The following is a 16,921-nucleotide window of genomic DNA, read 5'->3' on the forward strand; positions in this document are numbered from 1 at the left end:
AGACAGACCTACAGCCTGCCTGCCAGCCACTGAACACCAATGGCAGCTGGCGGGAAGCCTCCACTGCGTGCCTCTGCATTGGAGTTGGGTGACACCACCACCACCATGAATGGCAGACAGACCTACAGCCTGCCTGCCAGCCACTGAACACCAATGGCAGCTGGCGGGAAGCCTCCACTGCGTGCCTCTGCATTGGAGTTGGGTGACACCACCACCACCACGAATGGCAGACAGACCTACAGCCTGCCTGCCAGCCACTGAACACCAATGGCAGCTGGTGGGAAGCCTCCACTGCGTGCCTCTGCATTGGAGTTGGGTGACACCACCACCACCACGAATGGCAGACAGACCTACAGCCTGCCTGCCAGCCACTGAACACCAATGGCAGCTGGCGGGAAGCCTCCACTGCGTGCCTCTGCATTGGAGATGGGTGAACCACCCCCACCATGAATGGCAGGCCTGCTGCCTGCCTGCCAGCCACTGAACACCAATAGCAACTGGCGGCAAGCCTCCACTGTGTGACTCTGCATTGGAGTTGGGTGACACCACAACATCAGCCTACTGCCAGCCTGACACCTGCTGACTTTACATTTTTTTTAAAATTATCATTCAAATTATAGAAATATTACCTTGAAATGTTGTATTTTTTATAAATAAATTAGTATTTTTTAATTTGTTATAAATAACACATCTATTCATAAATAACTTTAAAAATAATATTTTATCTATAACTTTTACAAAGAGGCCCAAGAAAAAAAATCAGCTGTACACTGAGCCAGTCTGCCTCAGTTGAGCGCGAGCGCGCACACCTAAGGGCCTTACAGACCTGTTAGCACTCAATGCCAGTAAATGTGGCATTTTGTCTGTCAGTGTGAAGTGGACATAACCCTCACATTACCACTCTGGACATTTTAAAGCAGCATTTCCCAAATGTGGGAATCCAATGTCATTTCTGCCCTTTAGGGATTATAACCCTGCTTTGCGTCTAATACGTAATTTTCCCCGGGACTTTTGGCGTGTATCCCACTCCGCCATGCCCCCCTCCAGGTGTTAGACCCCTTGAAACAACTTTTCCATCACTTTTGTGGCCAGAAAAAGTCTTTGTAGGTTTTAAAATTTGCCTGCCCACTGAAGTCTATGGCGGTTCGCCCGGTTCACGCGAACTCGAACTTTTGGGTTTCACAAACCCAAAATCGGAGGTTTGAGCCATCTCTAGTCCTAGTACAATGTATGACAAAAATATATCATTTGAAAATAAAGTTGTTTATTTTCTGTTCTATATTTTTAGTAACCTATCAATAATTAAAAGCCTATATTTCCTAAAATAACAGTAATGCACCTTCTTGACACACATACTAAAAAAATGTAGTCCATAAAACAACTATTTATGTATTTAAAAAAGAACTGTAAATTTGATTTTGCAAGTGTGATGGGGGTGATGACTTTAGAAGGGTTAATAACTAGAGATGGCCCGAATGGTTCAAACGCAAACAACACGGATTCGCGTTCGCGTTGAATCGCAAACTTTATGCGCGTTTGACCCACCCCCTATACTACATCATTGGGCTAAACTTTGACCCTCTACATCACAGTCAGCAGACACATGGCAGCCAATCAGGCTGCACTCCCTCCTGGAGCACCCCCCCCCCTCCTTATAAAAGGCAGCAGCTTCGGCCATTTTCTCACTCTGTCTGCTGCTGCAATTAGTGAGAGAAGGGAGAGACATTGGAGAGATAGGGAAAGCGATAGTTAGGAGGTCTGTTAGCTTGCTCTTTGCTGATATTTGTTGCTGAAAAGCACCCCAAAAAGGCTCTTTAGAGAGCTAATGTTCTTGTGATGTGTTTTTTTTTGTGTGTGTGGCCCACTGACACTGCATATACAGCCCTGTCTGTCGCAGCTGGTCCTTGCTAATTGCTACACTGTGCCAGGCTCAGCACATTCAGTGCATGCCTTTTCACTGCACCTGACCTGTGTGACAGCTGCACATTGTATTCTAATACCAGTCACTGCATGACTTTCACTGCACCTGTGTGACAGCTGCACATTGTATTCTTCTAATTCCAGTCACTGCATACAGAGGCGGGACAAGGTCCTCCAGTACCCAAGGCTGAGACACCAAAGTGCGCCCCTCCATCCCTGCCACCCCAGCCGTCACACACTGATTGCAATTAGACTAAGAGGTGCCACAGGGCCCACAACCTCCCCAACACCTTAATATCTAGTTATCTGGCTTGCAGTCACTGCTATGTATCCCCGTTTCTTATTTCTTTCTGCTTCAAACACAATTAGGAATGACAGCTAAATGAATTCTGCGCCCCCTCCTACACTGCGCCCTGAGGTTGGAGCCTCTCCAGCCTATGCCTCGGCCCGGCCCTGACTGCATATCTTTCACTGCAAGAGTTGGCTAGAACCTCCGATTTTAGGTTTGCAAACCTCGAACGCGGACTTCCGCAAAAGTTTACGAACCTGAGAACTTTGCAAACAGCAATAGACTTCAATGGGCAGGTGAACTTTCAAAACTTCAAACACTAATTCTGGCCACAAAAGTGATGGAAAAGATGTTTCAAGGGGTCTAACACCTGGTGGGGGGCATGGCGGAGTGGGATACATGCCAAAAGTGCCAGGGAAAATTACGGATTGGCACAGAGCAGGGCTTTAAGGGCAGAAATCACATTGCATGCTAAATTGGAGGCATGAAGTGCTTTAAAACAAGTTGCGTGTGTATACATCAATCAGGGAGTGTAATTAGTGTACTGCTTCACACTGACACACCAAACTCACTGTGTAACGCACCGCAAAAAGCTTTTGGTGTAGTGATGGCCGTGCTGGACTGGTGCGCACCATGGCGAGAGTGCATCAGTGCAGGCGATGGCGTTTTCAAGCCCATATGGTCACCAGGCTGAGGTAGCTAAATGCCAGAACAATAGTGACTGTCCAGCTGATCGAATTTGGTCTGTCCACAATGAAGCAATGACCTTATTATCTTGGGTCAGGTGTGCCCCCCCCCAACACACTCATATAGACGGTCTTTGCTTCATTGTAATATGCAAGCCCCTTCACTGCGGCAAGGTAACGATCACAAAGCCAGAAAAATTAGGCAGGCATGTACATGCACCAGAAAAAAATGTTATTGTTTTTGTTATTGGCTGCTGCTAGCAGCGGCCTTAAAAATTCAGGAATCCACCTGGAGTCCTGGACCCTGTTGGTGGTAGCGGAGAAGGCAGTCAAGCGGCCTGCAGGCAGAGATGCTGTGTGGGGACCGACTTAGTCTTGGGGCAGGCAGTCACACAGCGTGCAGGCAGAGATGCTGTGTGTGGGGACTGACTTAGTCTTCGGGCAGGCCTGACCGTGCTTTGCAGACCAGGCATCCATGGTCAGATGGACCCTTGACCCAACACTGTGCGCCAGAGATGACACCACTTGCCTTTCAACATCAAGGTACAGTTTGGGTATCACCTTTTTTGAGAAATAATTGCAGCCTGGTATCTTCCACTGCGGTGGGTGGCTTTGCTTTTGTGTGCTGCTTTTCCTCAGGTGGTCATCCCATTGCAGTTTGTCCTTTGTCATCATGTGCCTTCATAAGGAAGTTGTCCCTATGCGGGTCTTGGTCTTTCCACGGCTCAATTTTCGGTGGCAGAGACTGTACAGATGGCATTGCTCTCATCTGAGGCAGACACACAAAAACATTTCCACACCACTGAGCCCTGGGATAATGGCACTTTGGTGGCTGCCGACTGAGTGTTAAGTGGGGTGCCAGAATCAGAGCAGGAGGAGGTAGATATGGCACGCTTCCGTTCGGAAGCTGAAGAAGATGAGGTGTTCTGTGTTAAATAGTAAACTACGTACTGAAAATATTGGGGCTTGATGGCACATGCCTTCTGAAAACTGTTCTTTGGTCGCGGGCCATACGAAATCATTACAGCATGACCTCGAACAGACCTGCCGGGTGGCCTGCTTCTGCCTCTGCCTGTTTTGTCCATACTGGGGGGATGAAGTGAAAGGTATGCACTGTGTAATGATCGCTGCTGCAGCAGGTGTTGCTGGAAGTAGTAGTGCTGCAGCTCAGGCAGTTCTGATGTCTTTCCATGCAAGTTGCATAGCTTTGTCTGTCTTTCCCTGCTGTCAGCTTGTGACTGATTATCATTCACCTGTGTGGGAATCTGCATGTCTGCTCCCATTGGATGACCTCAGTATAAAGATCTGCTTCCTGCAGGGTTTCCTTGGGTTTTCATAGCTTCAGTGTGAGCCAGTCTTGCTGTCGCTTTAGCCCTCGATCGTGTTTCTTGTTCTAAAGATACTTTGCTGGTCTTTGCATCATATATTGGTTCATTGCCAATATATATGCATACCAGCACGTTTATTATTTTCCTTGTATTTGTGTTACGTTGATACATCAGTGTCGCTGATGTATACGTACACGAACTGTTTATATCCTGTGTGCAGTTAGTCAGCTTCCAGCACGTTTTGGTAGGTTGCGCGTACCGTGACCACCCGTGCTGAGGTAGTTACCCTGCTCCTGGTTCTGTTTGTGGATTGCGTTCATCTCTGCGAAGAGATAACGAATCCTTCTGAATCCTGTTCTATTACCGTTTGTGGATTGCGTTCATCTCTGCGAGGAGATAACGAATCCTTCTGAATCCTGTCCTGTTACTGGTTGTGGATTGCGTTCATCTCTGCGAAGAGATAACGAATCCTTCTGAATCCTGTTCTGTTACCGTTTGTGGATTGCGTTCATCTCTGCGAAGAGATAGCGAATCCTTCTGAGTCCTGTTCCCTGTATTACTCCAGTCCTAGTCAGCGTTCCTACATATGTCATATATCGGTTCATTGCCGATATATACATATGTTAGTCAGACGTTACAAATAGTTTCATTGATAGCTGTAATTGTAATACGCTAGGAAAACATACTTATTATATATTTGTCTGTGTTACGTTCATCTATCTTGATCCTGCTATTTCCTGACTATCCTGTCCTGTCTTTGTGAGGCACGCCATCGCTGCAACGCATTGGCTGCCTCATTCCAGTCTGTCTTGTTGTGGACGCTTGCTGTCACTAAGTAGCGGCTAGCTAGCAAGCGTTCATTCTGTCTACCTGTCCTGATCTCCTCAGTTCTGGTTTATGCGCTCAACGCTACTTTGCGCTGAGACGTTATAACGAAAGCAATGTTTGTGGCTGTCAGATCTGCACCGGCTCTGTGCGCCACAATCTCCTATTGGAGTCAGTCCTCCCCTCCACTATACTAGGGATAGCCTGTTTCCTTGTGCTAGTGTGTGTACCTCCTCCACGTCAGCTCATGCGTTGCATGCTGACTGTGGAGAATACACCACCAAGCCTTACATTATGAAAACCCCATTACCAATCCCCATTGTGGGGGGGATTCCCAGAAAGTATGACACTGTTAATTATGGTTCCTGTTCCTTTAAGAAATTTGAAGAACTTAGCTCTGAAACAGAAAATGAGTTTTTCTCTGAATGTGCCAGGTTCCTGGCCAATCCTGATCTCCAAGCGACTCCTGTTTCAACCTGGGCACTCCAACTAAGTTATATTTTGTTTAAAGGGGAATTATTCCAGTGGGCATTTGATGTTCTCAATCATTCCGATTTGAAAGAGAGACCGCTGGAATTTCTAGCGTTTGTGATCCATAACTGGTTGCGCATAGATCCATTGCCTTTTCCTCTTAATGAACTCCTGGCAGCAGGCCAATCAGCTACTCCTTCAATTGCTTGCAAAAATGTTCAGCAAGCAGAAAGTGTTACTGATAATTTTCCTGCAGCCTTGAATAAATCACCAAAAACAGCAGGGTCTAAGGCAAAACGCAAACGTTCTAAGAAACGTGTCCAATCTGCAGAATCGTTATCCTTAGCGACTGAGACCTATAATGAGATTCTGCCATTAACAGATAATGAAATGCAATTGTCTTTCAGGGGAGTTAAATGGACTTATGAAACTACTAATGAACTTTCCTCCCTGGCTAGGGAAAATAAAGATTTTTGTTTAAAAGAATTATCTGAGTATGATTATGAGGAGATATTACAGAGTATTGAACAAATCAACTTATTTGTGAAGCAAGGAAAGTTTGCATACACTACAGTTCAGCACTTGCTACAGGTATTGGAGATTCTTAGGAATAAGGAATCTGCCAATCACCTGCTAATTAACCCAATATATGTCCCTGCTACAATCATATCTGCAAACCATGATCTGCCTGTTAAGTATGCTTGGAATCCTCCATTTGAGAAAGGAGAGATGGAAGCTCTGGTCAATGAATGGAAGAATGATTCAAGTTCATTTTGTCAATTTTACAGTGCAAAAAGTGAATTAGTATTGAATGCATGCATTAAGTCTGCCTATAACCTAATAAAAACTGGTGTGTGTGGGTATGACTTTGTGGCTCCATTGATTGATGTGTGTGAACTGATTTTGGATGTTTTTTATGTGACTCCGAATTCGCAAATTTGGCGTTCTGACCCGCCTGCTTCAGCACCTTTGGCTGATTCAGCAGGTGATTCGGAGCTCTTTTTGTGTGAAATTGAAGTTCCTGCAATTCCACCCTGTACCATGGATAACTCAGTGTTACTTACCAGTAAAACAGAAGCCACTGATACATTCTTAACCTTGCCCTGCGCAAATTTCTCAGCAGAGAATCCAGAGGTCCTGCTGACTTCCGAGTCCAGCCTAGCCAGTACTCATGACTCTTTGTTCAGTGAAACAGACACCAGAAAAATCTTGCCTGCCTCTGCAAACACTTCTGCAGAAATTGCCTGTGTTAATAAAGTTCAACTCCTGTCTGATCCAGCAGATGCCAATAGATGCACTACATCAGTTTCCGAGTCCCAGCAATCCTGTCTAGAAACCTCAGAACCCCAGCATCTGAATTTTCCAATTTTACAAATGAATGGTGATTCAGATGCGCAAACATTGTGTCTTGATCTTCCTGTTTCTACACCTCGCTCTAGTTTCGTGAATAGCTCAGAGCATCTGCTATGTGAACCAGAAATCGCAGAATTATTACCTTGTTCAGAAAATGTTCCAGTAAATTTGCCCTGTACCATGAATTGTGCAGTAGATCTCTCAAATGAAACTCAGGTCACAGAATCATTATGCTGTCCAGCAGGTGCTTCCATGGTTTTGCCCTGCAATATGGACTGTTCAGTGATCCTGTCCAGTGAAGCTGTGGTCGCAGAGTCTTATGCTTCACCCAGTACTTTGGATACTTCAAACCCTCTAGCAGAGGAGTCTGAGGCACTGCTTACCTCAGTTGGTGTTGCAGTAATATTCACTTGTCTAGCAGCTGTTTTGGAATTACAGTCTGCTCTAATAAAACTTGATGAATTTCTGCCCAGCAAAGCAGAAGCCATTGAAATATTGTCCTCGTCAGCAAGTGTGTTAGATACCTTGCCCTGTATACAGTCTGATTTAACCAATGTTGTTGAGTCCCTCTCCAGTGTTGTAACAGCTGAGGAACTCCAGCCCTGTCCTCTGAATGTTTCAGAAGTCTTGCCCTGTAACATGGATAATTCTGATTCTCTGGTCAAAATAATAGAAATCTCAGAATTTCAGTCCGGTCTGATGAGTGTTCCTGAAACCCAGCCCTGTATCCTGAAAGATTCTGGTTCTCTGGCCGCTGTGGCAGAGGTTCCAGAGTCCCCTTCCTGTCCAGGGAATTCCTCAGTTTTGCCTAGTCCAGTGGGGGCTGCTGCAATACTGACTTGTTCTGCAGCGCCTCATGAGCTCCAATCCAGTGTATTAGATGAGTCTCTGTCCAGTCCAGAGGTAGTTGTGGAGTCCCTATCTGGTTCAGTGCATACATCAGAAGATTTGTCCTGTCTTGTTAGTGCCCCTGAATCTGATTTGTTACTGACTTTGCTGGAATCAGCGACATCTAAGTCTGATCCTGCATTCTCGTGTAAAAGTCCAGTAGTTGCGAAGTCTAGTCATGATGATTTTTTTTTGGCCAGTCCTGGTTTTGGTCCTGTCTTGGCTGACCCTGAGGCTCACAGTTCCTTGACATGCCCAGAGGTTTCTCTTGTGCCAGTGTGCCCAGATGTTCTTTGTGTGCCAGAATGCCCAAGTGTGTCTAAGGTGTTAGCGTGCTCTGATGCTTCCTTAGTGGGAACATGTTCTGATGTTGCCAGTCTGCCTGCATGCCCAGAGATGGTTCTGGTCCCTGAAAGCCCTGATCTTGATGTTTGTCCTTGTGGCCCTGACTCGGGAATTGCCCTAGGTTCCATAGGGGTTCTTGATAGTTCTCCATGTGAGCCTAAGGGGCGTTCTGACCTATGGGGATCTCTTTGGAGCTTCAAGGTGTTCTGGGAGGTCTCTGAGAAAACTTGTCCTGGTGCCTTGGACTGGTTCAACAGTGGATTTTGTGTTGGTAAAGACAGTCCCGGTGGGCATTGCAAAGGCTTTGGCGTTTCTGAACGGTTCCTGGAAGGCGGTGGGTATCGCTCAGGGAGTTTCGGAGGGCTTTCTTCTGGAAATCATGGTTCTGATGGGTGTCACACCGGGGCTTGTAGTACTGATAGGCATGGTTCTGTAGGTTCTGGTTCTGATGGGTCCAGTCTTGTGGGGACTGATTCTGGAATTCGGTCTTGCCGGGCTGTCCCGGTCATCATGAATTATCAGTCAGACTGTTTTGTTGGGAATTTCAGTTTTGAAAAGCGTCTGGAATCCGCTTTTAAGGGCCTGGGTACTGTAATGATCGCTGCTGCAGCAGGTGTTGCTGGAAGTAGTAGTGCTGCAGCTCAGGCAGTTCTGATGTCTTTCCATGCAAGCTGCATAGCTTTGTCTGTCTTTCCCTGCTGTCAGCTTGTGACTGATTATCATTCACCTGTGTGGGAATCTGCATGTCTGCTCCCATTGGATGACCTCAGTATAAAGATCTGCTTCCTGCAGGGTTTCCTTGGGTTTTCATAGCTTCAGTTTAAGCCTGTCTTGATGTCGCTTTAGCCCTCGATCGTGTTTCTTGTTCTAAAGATACTTTGCTGGTCTTTGCATCATATATTGGTTCATTGCCAATATATATGCATACCAGCACGTTTATTATTTTCCTTGTATTTGTGTTACGTTGATACATCAGTGTCGCTGATGTATACGTACACGAACTGTTTATATCCTGTGTGCAGTTAGTCAGCTTCCAGCACGTTTTGGTAGGTTGCGCGTACCGTGATCACCAGTGCTGAGGTAGTTACCCTGCTCCTGGTTCTGTTTGTGGATTGCGTTCATCTCTGCGAAGAGATAACGAATCCTTCTGAATCCTGTTCTATTACAGTTTGTGGATTGCGTTCATCTCTGCGAGGAGATAACGAATCCTTCTGAATCCTGTCCTGTTACTGGTTGTGGATTGCGTTCATCTCTGCGAAGAGATAACGAATCCTTCTGAATCCTGTTCTGTTACCGTTTGTGGATTGCGTTCATCTCTGCGAAGAGATAGCGAATCCTTCTGAGTCCTGTTCCCTGTATTACTCCAGTCCTAGTCAGCGTTCCTGCTTATGTCATATATCGGTTCGTTGCCGATATATACATATGTTAGTCAGACGTTACAAATAGTTTCATTGATAGCTGTAATTGTAATACGCTAGGAAAACATACTTATTGTATATTTGTCTGTGTTACGTTCATCTATCTTGATCCTGCTATTTCCTGACTATCCTGTCCTGTCTTTGTGAGGCACGCCATCGCTGCGATCGCATTGGCTGCCTCATTCCAGTCTGTCTTGTTTTGGACGCTTGCTGTCGCTAAGTAGCCGCTAGCTAGCAAGCGTTCATTCTGTCTACCTGTCCTGATCTCCTCAGTTCTGGTTTATGCGCTCAGCGCTACTTTGCGCTGAGACGTTATAACGAAAGCATTGTTTGTGGCTGTCAGATCTGCACCGGCTCTGTGCGCCACAATCTCCTATTGGAGTCAGTCCTCCCCTCCACTATACTAGGGATAGCCTGTTTCCTTGTGCTAGTGTGTGTACCTCCTCCACGTCAGCTCATGCGTTGCATGCTGACTGTGGAGAATACACCACCAAGCCTTACACACTGACTTGACTTATACAATGTGCAGTCACACAGGTGCAGTGAAAGGGATACACTGACTGCTGGTATAACAATGTGCAGTCACACAGGCGCAGTGAAAAGGTATGCAGTGACTGCTGGTATGGTATAACAATCAGCAGTCACACAGATGCAGTGAAAAGGTGTGTAGTGACTACTGGTATGGTATAACAATATGCAGTCACACAGGTGCAGTGAAAAGGTATGCAGTGACTGGTGTTACAATACAATGTGCAGCTTTCATACACACAGGTGCAGTTAACAGGTATGCACAGACTGGCATTACAATACAATGTGCAGCTGTTACACACACAGGTGCAGTGAACAGGTATGCATGGACTGGTATATACAACTGCATGCTGTCACACAGGTGCAGTGAAAGGTATGCACAGACTAGAATCAATACAATGTTTAGCTGTCACACACACAAGTGCAGTGAACAGGTATGCAGTGACTGGTATATAAAACTGCGTGCTGTCACACAGGTGCATTGAAAGGTATGCATGGACTGGTATCAATACAATGTGCAGTCACAGAGGTGCAGTGAAAGGTATGCATGGACTGGTATCAATACAATGTGCAGCTGTCACACACACAGGTGCAGTGAACAGGTAGGCACTGAATGTGCTGGGCCTGGCACAGTATAGCAATTAGCAAGGGCCAGCTATGACAGACAGGGCTGTATATGCAAGTGTCAGTGGGCCACACACATCATCACCACCTTACGCCTATAGTTACGCCTAACTCAGACATATGAGGTGGTGTAACTTGCTTAGCGCCTTCATGTTGTAGTAACAATAATGGCTGTGAATCCGTTAATTCCCCACCAAATAACTCCTGCGAAGTGTGAAATGGAGCAGATGTGGTGCTTGTAGTAGCGCTGGTGGCTGCGGAAGATGAGGTGTTCTGTGTTAAATAGTCAACTACGTCCTGATAATCTTGGGAGTTGATGGCACGTGCCTTCTTCTGAGCACTGTACTTTGGTCCAGGGCCGCACAAGATCACGTCAGCATGACCTCGCACAGACCTGCCGGTAGGCCTGCCCTGGCTCTTCCCCTGCCTGTTGTTTTGTTCATATTGGGGAGATGAAGTGAAAGGTATGCACTGACATGACTAATACAATGTGCAGTCACACAGGTGCAGTGAAAAGGTATGCAGTGACTGCTGTCTTGTCCCAATCTGTCCCTTAAATGAGCTCACAATCGAATCTCTACCATCGTCATAAGTCTATGGGCTTGATTCACAAAGCGGGGCTAACCTACTTAGCACGTCTAAAGTCTTTAGACGTGCTAATCAGGGTGCTAAGTAGGTTAGCACCGGATTTCTCAATCAGATTGCGCGCAAAGTTTTGCGCGTAAAGTTTTACGCGCGCAAAGTCCTATGCGCACGCTAAGTCCCATAGGCTTTAATGAGCACTTTGCGCGGAGCGCCCTGCGCTCTGTGCAGTGCGCGCGTACAGTTTTACGCACATAAAGTTTTGTGAGTGAAAAGCTCGTTTAGATGTGCTAAGGGGGTTTTCACAGGCATGCTAACAGTTAGCACCGCTTTGTGAATCAAGCCCTATGTCTTTATTGTGTAGTGAATGTATTGTAGTCTAGGGCCAATTAACTTATTTGTATGTTTTTGGGGTGTGGGAGAAAACAGGAGTGCCCGGGGGAAACCCACGCAGACACAGGAAGATCATACAAACTCCTTGCAGATAGTGCCGTGGCTGGGATTCAAACCGAGGACCCAGTGCTGCAAGGCGAGAGCGCTAACCACTACACCACCATGCAATGTGCAGCTGTCACAATGGTGCAGTTGACAGGTATGTACAAACTGGTATATAAAACTGTGTGCTGTCACACAGGTGCAGTGAAAGGTATGCAGTGACTGGTATTACAATACAATATGCAGCTGTCACACATAAAGGTGCAGTGAAAAGGTAGGCAGTGACTGGTATATAAAACTATGTGCTATCACACAGGTGCAGTGAAAGGTATGCACGGACTGGTATTACAATACAATGTGCAGCAGTCACACACACAGGTGCAGTGAAAAGGTAGGCACTGAATGTGCTGGGCCTGGCACCGTATAGCAATTAGCAAGGGCCAGCTGAGACAGACGGGGCTGTGTTTGCAGTGTCAGAGGGCCACACACACACAAAAAACACATCAGAAGAACATTAGCTCTCAAAAGAGCTGTTTTGGGGTGCATTTTAGCAATAAATATCAGCAAGGAGCAAGCTAACAAGTCTAACAAGAGCCTAACTAAGCTTTCCCTATCTCTGCAGCAACCTCTCTCCCTTCTCTCACTAACACAGCAGCACACAGAGTGAGAACATGTCCGACGCTGCTGCCTTATATAAGGGGGGGCTCCAGGAGGGAGTGCAGCCTGATTGGCTGCCATGTGTCTGCTGACTGTGATGTAGAGGGTCAAAGTTTAGCCTAATGATGTATTATAGGGGGCTGGTCAAACTCCCATAAATTTCACATTTGATCACGAACCCGATGTTTGTGCGAATAAGTTTGCATGCGGACCAGTATAATTTTGTCAAACATTTTCTTTGTGTTGTGTCCTCATATATTGCCGCATATTTGTATTTTGACAATGATTTGCTATACCATGATAATGTAGTAAGCATAGATACCTTTGATCATGTTTGTGGTTGTCCAGAAGTGTGATTGTTATATTCCTGGAACTTTTACCATCCGGGTTGGTTTATACTTCTTATATTTATTGGATTTTGTTTATGTCATTATGCTTATGCCATGTCATGAATAGGACACAGAATAATGTACCGTATATACTCGGATACAAGTCGACCTCGTGTACAAGTCGACCCCATTATTTGAGCCTCCTAAACTGAATTTTTTTAGAGGCTGAAGTATAAGTCTACCCCTCAAAGTTAATGGCTGCACTTGGGGACTAGGAGGGGTTAATGGCTGCACTGCGTAAAGTATTGTGAACATGAATCCCTCCTGGCCCCCAAGTGCAGCCATGATTGTCTCTCCCCCACCCTGCAGACTGCATGGCACTTGTGACAGGGGACATTGATCCTCCTTCCCACCCACCAACATCCAAAGGGCAGCCACCTCTCTCTATCCCCCTCCCATGTAATTTAATGCAGAGTAATACTGCAGCAGAAGTGAAGTGGTTGCCGGGGACTTTAATGAGAGGGCACCTTTCTCTCTCTCTCCTTGCCTCCCTGCAGTGCGTGCACTAGTGGCCGGCGGGTATTGAGATCCTCCGTAATCCCCGCAGCAGAAGGGAAGTGGTTGCCGGGGACTTTAATCCTCCCTCCCTCCATCACCCAAAGGGCAGCCGCCTCTCACTAACCTTCCTCCCCGTGTGTAATTTGAATGCAGCCAAGCATCGCAGCAGAAGTAAAGTAATTTCTCTTCCAGCGCCGGTTGCCATGCCCGCTCATCTTCCTCACTCGCACCGCGTCATGTGACTTCAGGAGCCGGCGGTACGTGCATTAGCGTACCGCCGGCTCCTGAAGTCACATGACGCGGTGCGAGTGAGGAAGATGAGCGGGCATGGCAACCGGCGCTGGAAGAGAAATTACTTTACTTCTGCTGCGATGCTTGGCTGCATTCAAATTACACACGGGGAGGAAGGTTAGTGAGAGGCGGCTGCACTTTGGGTGATGGAGGGAGGGAGGATTAAAGTCCCCGGCAACCACTTCCCTTCTGCTGCGGGGATTACGGAGGATCTCAATACCCGCCGGCCACTAGTGCACGCACTGCAGGGAGGCAAGGAGAGAGAGAGAAAGGTGCCCTCATTTTGGTTATAAGTTGTTAAATTTAGGGCTACTCATGTATAAGTCCACCCCCCCCACTTTTATACTATGAGTTAGTCCTAAATTTCTCGACTTGTATCCGAGTATATACGGTATGTTTATGCTGAGTTTTTGCTATTTATATTTAAAGCAGTTATCAGACTTTTTTAATGAAAACAAGCGCTACGTACCCAGGGCTTCATCCAGCCTCAAGCTCCCAGCATGTCCCTCGCCGTAGCTCCGCCGTCAGCCGTTCGCCCCCGCTGCCTCCCGGTCCCCGGCGATGACGTCAGGTGGACCTGGAGGTCGGCCTGTACTGTGCCTGCGCGAGCGGTGCTGTCAAGCTTGTTACTCTGCGAAACAGGCTGTCAGGCTTTACATCTCACAATTTTAATCTCTGATGTGAGGATGAAATAAAGGTGTTTCTTTGCTGCTATTACCGGTGCCCAGAATTTCTTTCGTTCTACAAACATTGATGCAATTGAATTACCTCTGGAGGCACGGTACCAGTACACACCATACCCTCAGTATAACCAGCCAGTGATCTAGTGCCAGTCCCACCAATCTCCTTCAATTTATGGGAAATAATTCCATATTGGGGACTTAAACATCCCCCTATGGTGCGAAGAGGGTGCAGTGGCTCTCCCTCTGGTTGGGGGTTGCGTGGTAGTGGTGGTGTTGCTGCTGATGGCGGTGCCGGCTGAAGCAGTGGCCTGTGTTCTATGCTCACTGCTGGACCTGCCCCTTCCTGACATGTGATGATGTGGTGTGTAGTGCCTGCCTGAACTACACACAGCAAAGTAACTGCACACTGGCACAGCACAATGTCACTGTATTCACTGAATGACTACAAATAACTTAGGTTGATCACTCATTGTCTGGCTAGCTAAATATACAAGTATCAGATACACTAATAGAGCACTAAAATCAGTGAAAACCTGCCTGCCTGCCTGCCTGCACTAAGCTGCACTAAGCTGCACTAAGCTGCACAGCACTCAGTAGTCAGTACACTGTCTGTCATGACTACACTGACTAAATCACTGGCTAGCTAGCTAAATACAAGTATCAAATACAGTAAGAGAGCAATCACCAGGGGCGTAGCAATAGGGGTTGCAGTGGTAGCGACCGCATCAGGGCCCTTGGGCCAGAGGGGCCCCAAGGGGCCCTCCCTCAAATGCAGTATTAGCTCTCTATTGGTCCTGTGCTGGTAATAATCACTTCTATAGACACTTTGAATAGTGGTAATCATTAACAAGCTGTCCCCCATCCCCTTCTTGCACCTCTGACACTGTAGTTACCATTGGCAGGTTTTGGTGCGCCGTATAAATTGTCATGTATAGAGTGCTTGGGGGGCCCATGTAAAACGTGCATCGGGGCCCACAGCTCCAAAGCTACGCCACTGGCAATCACATGAGTTAAAACCCTGGGTTTTTAAACAAAAACACACTTGCTGTGAACAATATGGCCTAAAGGTTCTCTCAGAGTCTAGCAAGGACAGAGCTCCGTAATGGCCGCCACTTTATATACAGGAGGGGAGGGCAGAAACTTCCCTCCTATGATTGGTTGCTAGGGCCTACACTGGGGGCATCTGATTGACCAGTGACATCATTTCCCTTAGTCATGGATTTGTCGCCGTGATCACGGGTAGAATCCACTTAACACTGGCCGAATCAGTGATTGAAACCCATGATCGTGGTATGATCATGGATTTCAATGACGATGTTGGATTTGGGAAAAAGAACTCATGATCACAGCTATTCCGTGAGAACAAAGTCGTGTTGAGCACAGCTAACTACTACTACTACTACTACTACTACTACTACTACTACTACTACTACTACTACTACTACTACTACTACTACTACTACTACTACTACTACTACTACTACTACTACTACTACTACTACTACTACTACTACTACTACTACTACTACCACCACTACTACTATTACTACTACTACTACTACTACTACTACTACCACTACTACTACCACCACCACCACCACTACTACTATTACTACTACTACTACTACTACTACTACTACTACTACTACTACTACTACTACTACCACTACTACTATTACTACTACTACTGCTACTACTACCACTACTACTACCACCACCACCACCACTACTACTATTACTACTACTACTACTACTACTACTACTACTACTACTACTACTACTACCACTACTACTACTACTACTACTACTACTACTACTGCTACTACTACTGTTACTACTACCACCACCACCACCACTACTACTACTACTACTACTACTACTACTACTACTACTACTACTACTACTACTGCTACTACTACTACTACTACTACTACTACTACTACTACTACCAGTGCTGGGCCAAAATTACGCATTAGCGTAATTACGCATCGTAATTCACTACAAATACACCGTAAGCGTTACGTGGAAGGTTACGGTATTACGCGTAATTAATTACGCGTAGACCGTAGGTTACGTTATTACGCGTAACAAATTACACGTAAGACAGTAAACTCCTATTGAAATTACACAGTCTGCCGTAATCGCGTAATATTACGCTCCCGTTTGGACCTGCTAAGGACCAATGGGGCTCCTTGGAGCCCAAATACAAAGATGCTTTAGAGAGCTCTGAGCTATATAGCTCAGAGCTCTGTCGGGTGCAGGACGCTAAGTCCCGCCGGCTCTCGCTGCCCTCCCCGCCTCTCCCACATGTCACCTATACACATGCTGGCACCCATGGGTGCCAGCATGTATATGGGTGACAGGTGTGGGCGGAGTGGACGGCGGGAGCCGGCGGGGACTTAGCGTAAGTGTATGCGGCGGCCGGCGGGTGAGCGGCGAGTAACGTCGGGTGCGGTGGAGTTACAAAGTAACAAAGTTGTTACATTGTAACAACTTTGTTACATTGTAACTGATTAGTATATTTCCGAGGATATTGCGTGGGAACTGGCTTTTAAAGGGACAGGTAAGTATTAATGGTTAATTAAGAACATTAAAGGACTTTTTTCGTGGTTATGTTTTTTGTTCAATTAAAATACTTTTTCTAAGTGTTTGTGTGTTTATTTTTTAACTCTTAAAGGAAATGGGTAAGGGGTACAAGTACCCCTATACTC

This window comes from Hyperolius riggenbachi, chromosome 6 (assembly GCF_040937935.1).
Source record: "Hyperolius riggenbachi isolate aHypRig1 chromosome 6, aHypRig1.pri, whole genome shotgun sequence".
In the NCBI taxonomy this organism is placed as follows: domain Eukaryota; kingdom Metazoa; phylum Chordata; class Amphibia; order Anura; family Hyperoliidae; genus Hyperolius; species Hyperolius riggenbachi.